Source organism: Condylura cristata, unplaced genomic scaffold, assembly GCF_000260355.1.
Source record: "Condylura cristata isolate star-nosed mole 26May11 unplaced genomic scaffold, ConCri1.0 scaffold00002, whole genome shotgun sequence".
In the NCBI taxonomy this organism is placed as follows: Eukaryota; Metazoa; Chordata; class Mammalia; order Eulipotyphla; family Talpidae; genus Condylura; species Condylura cristata.
In genome coordinates, this window is record NW_004567103.1 from 20969463 (window position 1) to 20983498 (window position 14036).

The window sequence follows — 14036 nt, forward strand, 5'->3', positions numbered from 1 at the left end:
TGTATTTGTCTCCAATGTTGAGTTTCAGAAAAGAACATAATGATGGACTATGACAGCAGGGTCAAGTCAGGAAAACAGCATCATCCTAGGAATTTTAAATGGAGGAAGTTTAATACAAGAACTGATTATGCAAGTGGTAAAAGGGACAAGAATTTAAATTAGGAGATAGTGAAGTAACTCATAGGGTAACAATAGCAGGAATTGGCTGCCAGTCTTAAGCCTGAAGGGCAAAAAAGCGGGAAAAGGTGATGTAGAGAGACAAGAAGCAGGGACCACTGGAAGCTGGGACCATAAGAGGGGGGCTTCAGGGAGGCAGCCTGAACCTCAAAGGAGTTCCACCACTGCCAAAGCAGAGCAAGAAATACCCTAAGTCCTCCCTTCCGTCTGCCCTCTGGAACCTGCCATTGAACGAACCTGGCCAGAAGCCTGTTGACAAGCAGCCTGGAAGATGCCGTTTGCAGAGTCATCAGCAGCTACAGACTGAGGAGATGGATTCCAACCTTGGAGGAGAGTAAACATTTCATAGCTACAGACCTGAATAAGAAACTGCTTTATATATTGAAAAAACCCATTTAGATTCTGGGTTTCAGTTTTAGTTGGACTCTCTAAAATTCCAGAATTTTGAAACCAAGTGACTATTTTTGTTATGAATGCAAGTGAAGTGTTAGATGTTAGAAACAGGGAAAAGGAGCAGAGCGAATAATCCGACTCCTTTTGGAAAAGTTTTCCCTCCCCAACTCTTCTTTCTCTCCCACCCCCCTCTTATCTAGAGAGCTCTTATCCACAATCATTTCAAAAAACCTTCACCAAGAAACTCCATTGTTGTTTATTGAAGCCAGTTATATAAGATATCAATCAGACCACTATTGACCATGACGCTGCCATCATGGAAGGTCAACAGTGATTTTTTGGCACATTAAAGGGTGCAAAGGGGAAAGAAAAATTGTTAGTGCCTTTGCTTTCTGCAGAGCTGCTTTCAAGCTGAGGGATGTCCCCTTGAAAATGTATCAGTCGTAAGTACAAGGAGGGCACTGGATAAAGACTCAATCTGATCTCCACTGTAAATGTTCCACTAGCACCTTGGCTTCATCTCTGTCCTCGACCATAACACTTGTTTCTTATAAAGTGCCAGGCTCTGGCTCTCTTCCCAGCACAGAATGGGCTCCCTAGCCATTTCATTACCAGAAATTACAATGATCATCTGCCTAACTGGGAATAGCATTATCTGAAACACAATTATAAGTAAACTGAAAATCTAGGTGGCCCAGTGGTGACTCATCACAGTCTTGCTGTACGGTACACCAGGCCAGGTCATTTTCAGAAAACACCTCCATAACCATGAATGTGGCTGGAGGGATGGAGCAGTTATTAATACCTTTAACTGAGGTTGCAGTGAAGTGAAGCTCACAAGGCAGGGACATCAAGATCAGGACCTGGTCAAGAAGTTGTCTGAACTCCCGTGTACACACTGAGGATCTCACCTGATATGAAACTCTCATGAAAGCCCGAAATGCTCCCCAGTGGGAGAGGGAAGAAAGTAACCCCGAAAATGGGGCTGCTCAGGATTAGAGGAGCACACACTAATTTAATGAAGAAGCAGGACTCACATTCCAGGAGAATCAAGGAATTTTCCAGAAGACAGAAAGCATGAAAAGTGGGCTCTATGGGTGTCTGGAAATAAGGATAGGGAAAATCACCTCCATAGGAGTTTTAGGGCTCCAATTTCAAGGTCACTGAGTTGAACAAGATCAAGTCCCTCTTCCCTAAGAAAACTAGACTGAGAAAGTGAATTTGTACATTTGTTTGCCGTGATGAAAAACAATGTTCCAAAGTGTGCTGTATGTGTTTAGCCTTGTGATGATCTAGTCACGTGACAGTGACATGATCCCTTGTTGTGTGCCAAGTCCAGATTCCGGATAAAGCTTGGTTCAGATAATTCTAGAGATTATCTGAGCAGGATTATCAGACCAAGAAGTCAGACAAGAAAGTTGTCTGCCAAATCTAATGTAAAGGAGCACAGAAGAATCTTGCCCATCAGTGGCCCATGTCACTCTGGACTTTCTTTTTCTCAACTGCCGGTCTCATTGGCAGAGGTCGAAATGGCACTGAGTAGCAGTCTCTGATGGCAGAATCCAGTGGCGATATTTCTGGAGCTACCAGTGGACAGCCAGGGTGACTGGAAACCATCCTGTGACCATAGCCAGGGTAAAGAGGAATAAAATGAAGATTTAGTTTGTATCAGCATTTAAATATGAGAAGTGTCCCCAGATGAATTGCAGCCTTTTTGAAAATGATGTTCTAGGAAAAAGAGCAAATATTGACACTTCAATAATGTTTGCCCAGCAATCAGTGAGCTGTATACAGCACTCAGGGTATCTGTGTTACTGGAATCAATTAAGAAAATGAAGAATTGATATCCTCCAGTGAGAAATATATGGTAACTGCTGACACTACAGATAAAGTCAGCTCTGTAAATCATCTCTGAAGTCACAGGCCTCCCTGACACTGTCATCAGTGCTGAGGGAAACTGAGAGCATAGCCCTTACTTCGGCCATGCTGTCAACTCTTCCTCCTGGCCACTGCCTCCTCAGTGTAGAGTTTCCATTCCCTGCAACGAACTCTTCTATTCATTCAGCACACCTGTTGAGAACATACCTCGTGCTAGATTTAAGTGGACAGAGTCCCTGGTTCCAGTGGGTAGTAGGGGGAGGGGTTATGGGAGCAGAAACAATGGAAAAGTACAAAATTAGATATTTTCACATAAAATGAAAATGAATGAGTCAAGTGAGTAAAGAATTCAAGTAAAGAACCCGTGGATCAACACTTGCAAAGACCCTGAGATGTAGTCAATCTCCTTCTCTTCCTTGTCTGGTGCGCTTAGTTGTTCTTGTCTCTGGTTGATAATCAGACTGTTCATTCTTTCTTTGCTTGTCCCCAACCTTTTCCTCCCTTCCCTCTCTCTCACCCTGTTTGTCTCTCTCCTGTCCTTCTGTTTATTCTGTCAGAAGTCTTTTAAAGAAATCTATGGTCATGGAGATCTTATAGCATAAAGATTTCTCCTCCAATAGATTTTTGTTTTTGTTATTAAGATATTTCTCTCTTTTCCCAAATAGTTTTTAAGTTCTTTGAAACAAGGACACACTCCAGTGTCTTAGATTTTTATGGTGTTTCCAGGCATCCAGTATAACAAGGGGCAATAGGAGAAGCTCAGTATAGTAAATGTTGTTGCAATTAAAATACTTACAGCTGGAGAAGTTTGTTGAGATAAAATCGCCCACCTCAAACTTTGTTGATTGCATATTCCTGATCTCTTCCCTTCTGTTTGTATATGTGTTCAACTTATCTCCAGGGAGTTAAAATTTTAAAAGCACTCTGGGGAAGTGTTACTGGTGGGTTTTGTTTAGCTGCATTTGGGATGTCAATTCTCATCCTGTGATGAGATAATAAGATAGAAGTCTTACTGATAAGACAGTCCAGTAACAAGTAGTTTATATGCAAGAAGTATGTAAGTACAGTATCATCAGACTGGGCAAAGTTGAAAGATAATGTTTATTAGCTTCCCTTAATAGGAGAGGATTCCAGAGTCAACCAATAATTTATACAGTGTTCCTGAAAAGTCCCAAACCTTAGTTTTTGGAATTAGTGAAAATTATGTTCTCACTGTTCTCTTTGGAGAGAGGAGAGATGCACAGGAAGTGCTCCTGGCTGAGATGGAGTGAGGGTTAACAAAAATTCTCAGCCTTTGGATTCAGGTTCACAGCTTTGGCCACCTAGCCAAACACCCATGTAGATGAAAAGGGTTTTCATACAGCAGCGGGCTGGTGCCATAGTGATAGGGTGGTTGCTAAGGATGTCATTATCACTCTGATTGCAGGGATCGGTGAGTTAATTGGCATGACCTCATTCAGGTCCTCGGGGCCTACCTGTTCACAAATTACAAAGGAGACAAAAAGTTGATCTTTTTATAGTGTCAGGAGGCAGTGCCTGTTAACATTTAACATAGCATTTGAAACAAGTATAACACACATTATTTATCCACCTGCTGTCTTTTTCTCACACCGCGTCCTCCTTCCTTCTCTTTACTACATCCCTCCATCGTATTAAGACATGCCCTTCTTTTTTTTTTTTTTTTCACTGCTCTAGTTTTCCAGTTCCCTCTAGAGGAAGGGGGATTTTTTTTTTTTTTTTGGATCTGAAAAATCAGCCATTAAACTGAAGAAGTCTCAAGGAAACGAAGTGAAATGTCTCGAAGGAAGAAAAATAGCACTATGAAGATGAAAAAAAGCCCAGGATAATGGAGATTGATCACTCGATCTATCTATGGCCTCAAATAAAACTGATTGAATTTAACATGTTAGGTTACAGTTAAAAAGCTTAGTTGTTTCAGTCAGGGTAATATAGTTTCAGATTTTCATAGGGAGCCATTTATTTATTTTTGCATTTGTGAGTCATTTAGTCATTCCCTTGTGAGTGAGAATACATTTATTTTCCAACTCCCTGCTGTTAGGCGTTCTATTAATACCACACTAGTTGAAATAAATGGAGCAGTAGAAACTGTTTGGTGGTGAATTTGCTTTTCAGATTTTTTTGATACTGCTATTTCGGTAAAGTTGGCTTTCCAACCTCTGCGTGGCTTAAAGAGACCCTTAACTTCATGTCCTTTTCCCCTGTAGCTGTGTCTGATCTCGCTTTCCCCTCAGGAGCTTCGGGCCACCTGAAGCTTATAACCTAAGAAATGCATATGAAAGAGCAGGTGTGTGGTAAATAATTCCAATCAAGAGATAGGCTTGTTAAAAATTAGGGGCAAGCGACAGTTTTCCTAACACAAGTTTTCTCTCAATCTCTTTATACCTGACCGCCAAAGAGAAATCCAACCTAGTGAAGAAGCAAGCTGGTTCTACAGGTTGAAAGCAAGAGGCAAGGGTCATGGCTTTAGGGTTCTGAGAGGACTTCCAAATGTTCTCTATTGTGCTTAAGCACAATAAGATTTGCTCCTGTGCCTTTGGAGTAAAGCTGAGCAAAGCTAACAGTCCTTGTTATTCTGGGCAGCTAATTACTGTCAGTAATTGTTGTTTGTAATGAACACGAGGAGGGATAAAGACAGACATGGGGAGGGTGAGGGGCACGGGGGAGGAGGGTCTGTTCGGCTTTGAACCACATCCAGCCCTCAGAGGCTGATTCGACAGAGCCACAGGAGGGCTCCTTCCGGGGACACGTTCAAAAAAAGCCCCAGAGGAGCACTGGAGGAGAGCACGTGGGTCTGCACACTTTTCGGCGCTGACAAAGGTCAGGCAAATAATCGAATCACTCTTCCTCCGCTTTCATTTCATCGACTGTGCTGCTGATGAGGCTGGGGGATGGGTAGGTAAAAGGGGTCGGGTGTAGGTGGGCCACCCTCTTCTTGGTAGGCGGGAGGGGCTAGTCAAGGACATGGCACTCCTTTCGCTGCTACTCTCACGGAAGCCTTGGGGAAGAACAAAGAAAGAATGACAAGAATACAGACATGCTGGGCACGCGCACTCACCAAATACAGCAGGGCACGCACATGCACGTGGCGGCGCTTGCACGAGGAGTCAACAGGCGCTAGGATAATTTATGCCTAAACTGGAAACACCGAGGGCAAACCTACCCAGTGTGATGTGGGGAGTGGAAAAAGTGAAGACGGTCCTTTGTATTTCCAAGCTTTGATCACTCCCTAAGAGCTTTTTACTTGAGCTAGGTAAAAAGCCGGTAGCACCAAATGGTGACAAGTGAGACCACTGAGGCTCAGAGAAACGCAGGGAATCCTCCAGTTCAGAGACCATATACTCAGGGAAGCAGTGACTGGGGCTCAGGTCTGTGCGGTGAGCTGGTGTTGTGATGCCAGGCTGGCAGGTGGCAGTAACCAGAGGCTGACCAGAGTCTGTCACTCCCGTGCCATCTCCTTCATCAGGAGACTTGCTGCCTCTTGGTGAGGCTCTGGGCTGTCTCTGATTTCTTTCACTTGTTTTATGAAACCAATAAAGTCAAGTCAGTGAAACGTTTTACTGGCAGTTCTGGGTGTATTCTAATTGGTCTGTAGTTGGAATTCCCGTTATTGCCAGGGAGAAAGCAACTGCTCCAATTCCCTGAAGACTACTTAGGGGTGAATTTATGAGGAGGAAGCAGCAATAGGGGTAGAGACTCAATTTCCTAAAACCATTTTCTTTGAGTTGGGAGGAGGGGAAGCCTTTGGCACCAATTTCCTGCCTGCATTCCTAAATATTTTCCCCAAGCTTTCTCCTCTACTCTCATTTTCTTCAACATCCTCAAAGTCTCCAAAGATCACTTTTCGGGGCCTTCCTCCCACAGAGGTGAGCCTTCAACTGAGGTGAGGCCCAAACACACCCCACCCGCCCACTGGCCAGCTGGGTTGTGGGCGGGGAGGGCTGGGGTTCTAGTGTTTTCCCCCTCCCAGTCCTTCCCAAAAAACTGGTTGATAAAACTGAAAAGGAACTCGAGGCCTCTGCTACTCAGGGCCACAGTGACTTTGCATTATGTTGAGGACAATGGGCGTAGTGTTCACAGTTGTGTTTCTCCCCAGCAAATGTCACTGGATACGTTTGGAAGGAGCATGCTTAATTGAACACTGATTTAGGGGTTGATGTTATTAAATAGACTTTTCAAGTGCCCATGCAATCCCCACATATTTTTACTGTTTTAGCAGCTTTGTAGTCAAAGTGAGCAGCCTTCATTTGGACAGGACGTAGAAACATTCAGTCCCACATTTAGCTATGGCATCATTACTGCAGGAAGTCAGAACCAACAGGAGACATCCAGTCTGCTTATGGGGCATCTGCACGGATTTTTCAGGAAGAGTCCAGCTGCTGAGAGATGAAGCAAGTCCGTTTGGTCAGGCAGGTAACAGCCCAGTCACTTGCCATCACTGGAATTTACACAGGGATCATCAGATGATCAGATGGCAATACTGGGGGGATGGGGGGGATGGGCACAGGAAAATGGAGTTCAGAATACTTGATACTGGGCTCCTTTCCATGACAATGGGTCCAGAATTTAGAGTCTGGCCCAGGTCCTAGCTCTAGAGACACTAAATATTAGGAACTCTATCAAGCTAAGGACTTTAGGTCTGACATTAGGAAAGAGCTTCTGGTTACTGGACTAATACGGACTCTTAATGACAACAGTAGCAGCAGTGACAACACACATACTTACCTAGTATTGGCTGTGTACCCGACACTAATCCCTATGGTTTAACTGCCTTAACTTGTCCAACAACAGGTTGATACTGTTGTCATTGTGTCCATTTTTCAGAGACAGAAACTGCAGCTTAGAAAGCGACTTGTCTAAGGACACAGAGTGAGTTGCAAAGGCAGGCTCAAACCCAGGAAGACTGTTCAGAGTTCAAATCCAGCCATTGCATCAAAAGGCTTCTCTACGTTGGTGCTTCTCTAAAGGTTATAGGATCCAAGAACAGATGAGTTCTGGGAGGCCCCAGGCGTAGGTGGCATTAGGTGGTAGGAGGCAGGCTGGTCCTGACACCATGTCCCAAGGTCCCAGCAATCTCGATAAACCAAAAGTTAGACTCAGGGCAGGAATTCTCTGTTCTAGGATCTCAACTCAGTCTTCAGTCCTATCTATCTCAGAGACCTCCCCATGCCAGGAAACTGAATCATTTCTGGCAGTGATCAAAAAAATTGAAAACAGCCTTAGCAGGTGCCAAAATCCATCTGCCATATGGTCAGACAATAGTAAAGTTCAAGTGAGAAAATGAGCAGTATTTGTCTGCATTCCCACGTATAAAGTCTTGTCTTTAAGAGGGGAACTTGAAATTTTTGAGAGCCTGTTACCTGGCATTTCCGCTGCCTATTTCAGGCTAGTTCTCTGAGCAAGTTCCTATCCAGGCTGCAGAATAAAGACTATGTGCACCCCACGTTATCAGTGGGAGTTGTGGAAAAGCACATGCTTGGTATACCTCTAAGGGGGATTTTACATCCCAAGAGGTCTATACAGCTCGGGAGAGTTTCTCACGCTGCATAAACAGCAGGTGCCACGTGATGTGTTTTACCCTGCAAAGATTTATTTGTCAAACAAAGAATCTGAAACTTCGAGAGATAACCCTATATTGGTATTTGATGGCTCAAAATGAAGACTGTGGGCTGGGGTGACTCACTAACCTCTCAGCCTCACCACCTGGGATCTGGAGGTAATGATGGCCAGCTCCTTGGGGCATCATTTGGGTGGCTTTCGCGAATCACCTGGTAGATGCTGGCAAATGGACATGCTATGTTGACAGCAAAAAAAGTTAGCTGAAAGCAATTGTTATTTATAGAATGGCATTCTTAAGAATCCCAAATTTCCTGAGGCTGATTGCCATTCCCAAGCCTCAGGAATTGGAAAAATGGACCTGGAATGCTGTTAAAAGTTGACTGCTCCCCGACCATCCTTGTGCTGCTGTGTTCAGTAAGAATGACAATTTGAGTTGTAAATGAAAACTGAACACCAAGGTCACGGGGGTGGTCGGGATTATTAACTACCATCCATCACTTGAGAGTGAAAGTGCATTTGCATCAATTTTTTCTTCTGATTTCTTTCTTTGACAAAATATACTCTGCATCGGGCCCTCCCTGGTGGCACAAGGAATTAGGACGCAGCACTGCAAGCTAGCCACAGCTGCTTCAGTGCAAGTTTGATCCCCAGCCCCAGAGGTGATCCACATGGTGCAGCAGACCTCTCCTGACCCGCCCACTGCTCCCCTCAGCAGTGTACTTCATCAGATCTACCTGTCCTGCTCCCCACTCTGTCTCTGGTAAGTCCTCTCACTACCCCTGAAACTCTGGCTTGTACCCCAGTTCTGTATGCATAAATAAATAAATCTTAAAAAATAAAGTTTAAGACCTTAAATAAAGTTTAAGTTAAGTTTAATATATATATATATACTCAGCATCCAGTCCTCAGAGGCAGATTTTTCTTGCCTCACTCAACTAATTTAATTATATTGTTTTCACTATCCTTTTCTGTCTGGCTTTTGGATGCCCATGTAATTATCACATTAGCTCCTATGTAAAATCCTTGCTTTGAGTTTTTCTTCCAATATGCTAAATATACATCTAGTGGCAACAAGCTGGCACTGGTACATTTAAGAAGCCCAGAATGGAGCCAGATGCAAAAGGTTCTCATCTCACTTTATATTAGAGTGCCAGAGTTTTACCCATGTTGACGATTTGCCAGAAGAAAACCACAAATAGCTATTTTGCAGCATGGATTCTATTTATCTTTATTAATAAGCAGCACACGTATAGGTTCCAAGTATAGAGGGCAATGAAGTAACTTTGCATTACTTGTTCCCTATAGTTAGTAGGAAATGACTAATTAAAATTATTTGAGATGCCATCTCTACTGCTCAGTTCAAACTCTCTACTTATATTGGGTTCATGCCATTTTTGATTTCTCTCATTTCAAAAGAAGACCGAGAGTTTTGGAACTGTCTGACTTGTATAAGAATGTTTTCAGCCTGCACAATTCCTGGCTATCAACTTTTTTTTTTTTTTTTTAAAGATTTATTTATTTGTACATACAGAACTGGGGTACAGGCCAGAGGCTCAGGGGCAGTGAGAGGCTTCACCAGAGACAGAGTGGGGAGCAGAACAGGTAGATTGATGAAGTACACTGCTGAGGGGAGCAGCGGGCGGGTGGGGAGCAGAACAGGCAGATCGACGAAGTACACTGCTGAGGGGAGCAGCGGGCGGGTCAGGAGAGGTCTGCCACGCCATGTGGTCACCTCCGGGGCAGGCGGGAATCGAACTCATGCGGAAGCGGCTTTAGATTCTCAGTGCAGTGCTTTAACCCGCTGCGCCACCAGGGAGGGCCGGCTATCAACTTTTTTTGGTGTGAGAAACATAGTTACTTGATAGCATTTAGTCCTGAAATGACAATCACTGCCTGTGAACAAACAGAAAAACAATTTAACTCTAGCAAATGCCATTGATCAATCACTCATCTGCTGTAAACTTGTTTGAAACCTGTAGAATACCTCCCTAGGTCAGCACTGTCCCACTACTTTATAGAAAGGAACCAGCAGCCAGAAGAATTTACAAACAGGTTTGTTTTTGTTTAGTTTACTTTTTCCTGCTGGAATTCTTCAAAAACTTGAAAATATGCTTTCTGGCTATAGCATTCTTTAAAGAAGTAGGGAGAATTGTTAGAGGAAGCCAAATTGCTTTTTATTTATTATCTTAGGCAGATAACATTGATACAATTCACAAGACACTATCAGTCTTGCAAGGCCCTATTTTGTTATTTCATTTCATCTTGTTCCACCTTAGTTTAAACATCCCTATCAGCATGCTGTCAAGAGTGTTTTTCATAGATTCTTCTATTCCACCTCCTGTGTGTTTATTTAGTTGATGAGTGTCTATTTGGAAAATTGTATTGTGTCACTTATGTGTGATTTTTAAAGTTACGTAGGTGGTAATGTTATAAATCTCACTCTCTCTTCATTTAACAGTGTTTCTGAGATCTATACATTTTTTTCTCATGTAAATCCATCTCATTGTTTCTGAGTCCTACAGATGATTCACAAAGATACTGCTTCTGACTTTTATATGTAGTACATTTTACTCATTCATTCTCCTAGCAGATATCCAGTAACTAGCTAGATGCTCTACAAGATTCTTAGATTGCATCCAACATTTTGGTACTACAAATAATGCTTAAATAGTCTTCTATGACCGTGTTTCCTTGTGGGTGTCTGAGTAAGAGACTGGCTAGTATATATCCCCAGGAGCTGAATTTCTGGGTTGTCAGGGGACATGTTTTATTTTACTGACAGATTGCTATTGAGAATGTTTGCACCACATCCTTGGGAAGTGCATTTTTCTCCTGCACTTTCTGATTTTACCAGTCTGGTGTATGTACAACTGTATGTCATTTTTACTTGTTTACTTTAATAACTGCACTTTGTAATTTGAAGTAATGTTGGCATAAAACACTAAAAGATTCAGCAGTCTAGGCTCACACCTCTTCAAATGTATGTTCTCTACCATGGTCACAACTAGGACACCTACGATCTTCCACTCTTTAAATTTGCACTTCTCTGATTATTAGTGAAAGTGTCTATTCTTTATGTCCTTAGTACATACTTCCATTCCTCCATCTGTCACTTGCCTATTCGTGTTCATTGCCTTGTTTTTCCCCTTAGGATACTCTCTTTCTAGCTTATTTACAAAGTTCCTTATATATTCTAGATACCAGTTCTAATTGCTTTTGCAAATATCTTTTCTTCAATATTTTGCTGATTTGTCTATAGAAAAAAGGGAAATGTTTAATTTAGAAGTCATCAAATTCAACTTTTTTGGTTTTGTTTTGTTTTTAACTTTAACAACGTTTATTAGCAGCCTCTATGAAAACTCCTGCCGCGCCAGCACGACAGCAGAGATGGTCTGAGCGAAGGACATCAGGATTAAAGCACACACTCCTTGGTCAGCAAGCAAAGGCACACTCTATTCTTCTCTCCTTCCCTATTTATCCCCTTCAGCCTGGAGCCTGGGGCTGGGGGTAGGCGGAAGCTCTCAGCAAGTGCATCAATAACATGCAACAATAACATGGGGGTCAAAGAACACAAGGTAGCAAACACAAGGCAGGAATACTTCCTGCCTCCTGTTTTTCTGTTCCAGCACCCATGGCTCATTCTTTGTTTCCACACAACAGTGTGCATATGATTCTGTGGGGGAGGTGGGGAGGTCTGTCCAGGCAAAGGACCCAACAACTCCTAGTTTGATTTTCTTTCTGTATGCTAAATCTGCATCTGGTGCTCATGACCTGGCTTTGGTACATTAATCAGCCCAGAAGTTGAGTGGAGTCAAAAATGGGTTGCCTGTCACTTTATATCAGAGTTCCAAAGCTGTAGATGCTCTTCCATATTGCAGCATCACTTGACTAGAGTCACAGAAAAATGGGTTTCTCTTATCTTTGTAAACTTTCAAGGTTCCAAAGAGTAATGCATCCTCTTTGCAATCTTGTTCTCTATAATGCACATGGAGATGACGAATAAAATATTTTGCAGTGCCTTCTACGATGTTTAGTCTGAACTTCCTACTTGCCTGTTGTTTCATTCCGTTCCTAGTATTATTTGGTTTCAGTTTTGCTTTATTTCACTTATTTTGATCTTGTGTTCATAGGGTTAACTAATCCTAATCCTCAAATATGGAATATCATTATTTTTCCATGCAAATCTCTTTTTAATGAAAGTGTGGCTGTAACTATCTATATCTCTATTCTACCAGTCATCTATCTTCTGTCTGTCATCTGTCAAACTGGATGGAGTCATTGATACAAAATATTTCATTTCCTTGTAGTGTTATTATTTTTTTGTACCTTCTTGCCATTACCTCCAGGAGGCTGGATCATTCTTCCTGCAACTTGACTTTGGACTTGGCTATGTTTCTTGCTTTAATAAATGGATATCAGTCCCACTGCATCTACATAGTCAAGCTCACCATCCTGAGCTCCTGACCATCCTAAGGGCACTGGCTAAGGAAGGTGAGACACAGAGAACATACAGAACAGACCTCAACACAATTTTTTACTTGTAATCCAAGTTTCCAACTTATCAACTCCCAGCTAACCTGCAAATACATGAGAACTAAGTGTTTGTTACATCTAGTTACAGAAAACAGATTTTTGGTCACCAGAAAGTAGGAGGGTTGGGGAGTGGGTAAAACTGGTAAAGGAGGTCAAGTCTATGGTGATAGATTGGTGGTGATCATGATATAGTGTTTTCAAATGTAAAATTATAATACTGTATATCTGAACTTTCATAATGTTGTAAATTGATGCTTCCTCAATAAAAATTCGTTTTTTAAAAAGAAATAAAATGTGTGTTACTATCATCCTTGGAAATTTTAATGTTTGTTATGCAGTATTATTGCAGCAGTAGTAAATAAAACATCTTCCTCCTTTCCTTCCTCTATTTATGTTGCTCATTTTATCCTCACAACCACTTCCACTATCCTCCAGTCATGTTAGTATGTTTTAGTTGCTGCTTCTTAATTCAACATGTTCTTAAAATATATGTATTTTATATGAGCACAATTTTTATTTTGTTATATTATAAGTTTATTTTTTTTATCATTTTGTGCCTTTTCCCATCTCAATTGTAATCCCCATGGACTTCCCATTACCAAATCACCAGTGTGCTATCACCATAGATCCATGTACTTCCCTACACCCCCCCCCCCATTTTTAATCCCATTCTCCACTCCACCCCTGTAAAATGTTTCTGGTATCTAGTTGCTCATTATTATTATCTCCCCCTCCTCCCACAGTCCTTTATGCTCCTGCTGTGAGTAAAACCATCCAGTATTTTTCTTTTTCTTTCTGGCTTATCTCACTAAGCATGAACTCTTCCAGCTCCATCCATGTTGCTGCAAAAGGCATGAGTTTATATTTTTGTTGCTGAGTAATATTCCATTGTGTATATGTACCACTTCTTTTTAATCCAGTCATCTACTTTTGGGCATTTGGATTGATTCTATGTCTTTTCTATTATAAAAAAGCAGCAATAAACATGGGGGTGCAGGTATCTTTTTGAATCAGTGTTTTTGTGTCTTTTGGGTAGATACGTAGGAGTGGGATTGCTGGGTCTTTAGCAGTTTGAGAAACCTCCGAACTTTTCCATAGTGGTTGTACTAGTTTGCATTCCCACCAGCAGTGCAGGAGAGTTCCTTTTTCTCCACATCCTCGCTAACATTTGTTGTTGCTAGTTGTTTGAAGATGTGCCATTCACACTGGGGTGAGGTGGTATCTCATTGTGGTTTTAATTTGCATCTCCCTTATTACAAGTGATGGAGAACATTTTTTCATGTTTGTTGGCCATCTGCATTTCCTCTTTGGAGAAGTGTCTTTTTAGCCATTCTGCCCATTTTTTTGATGGAGTTGTATTTTTGTTGGTTTCATCAATTCTTTGTATATCTTTATGATCAATCCTTTATTGCTAGTATTATGTGAGAAAAAATTTTCCCAGTCAGTGGGACATCTGTTTGTTTTTTGTAATGTCTCTT

The 14036-nt window shown here is 41.9% G+C and overlaps 1 protein-coding gene across 1 annotated transcript in view; it reads left to right on the forward strand.

Annotated features, from left to right (window-relative positions):
• KLF7 (Kruppel-like factor 7 (ubiquitous)) overlaps window positions 1–11456 on the forward strand; it is a 123217-nt gene extending 111761 nt beyond the window's left edge. Inside the window, exon 8 of the transcript XR_001145558.1 lies at window positions 11370–11456. The gene's annotated coding sequence lies outside the window, so the exon portion shown is untranslated. The remainder of the gene's footprint in view (window positions 1–11369) is intronic.
• The last annotated feature ends 2580 nt before the right edge of the window (window positions 11457–14036 follow it).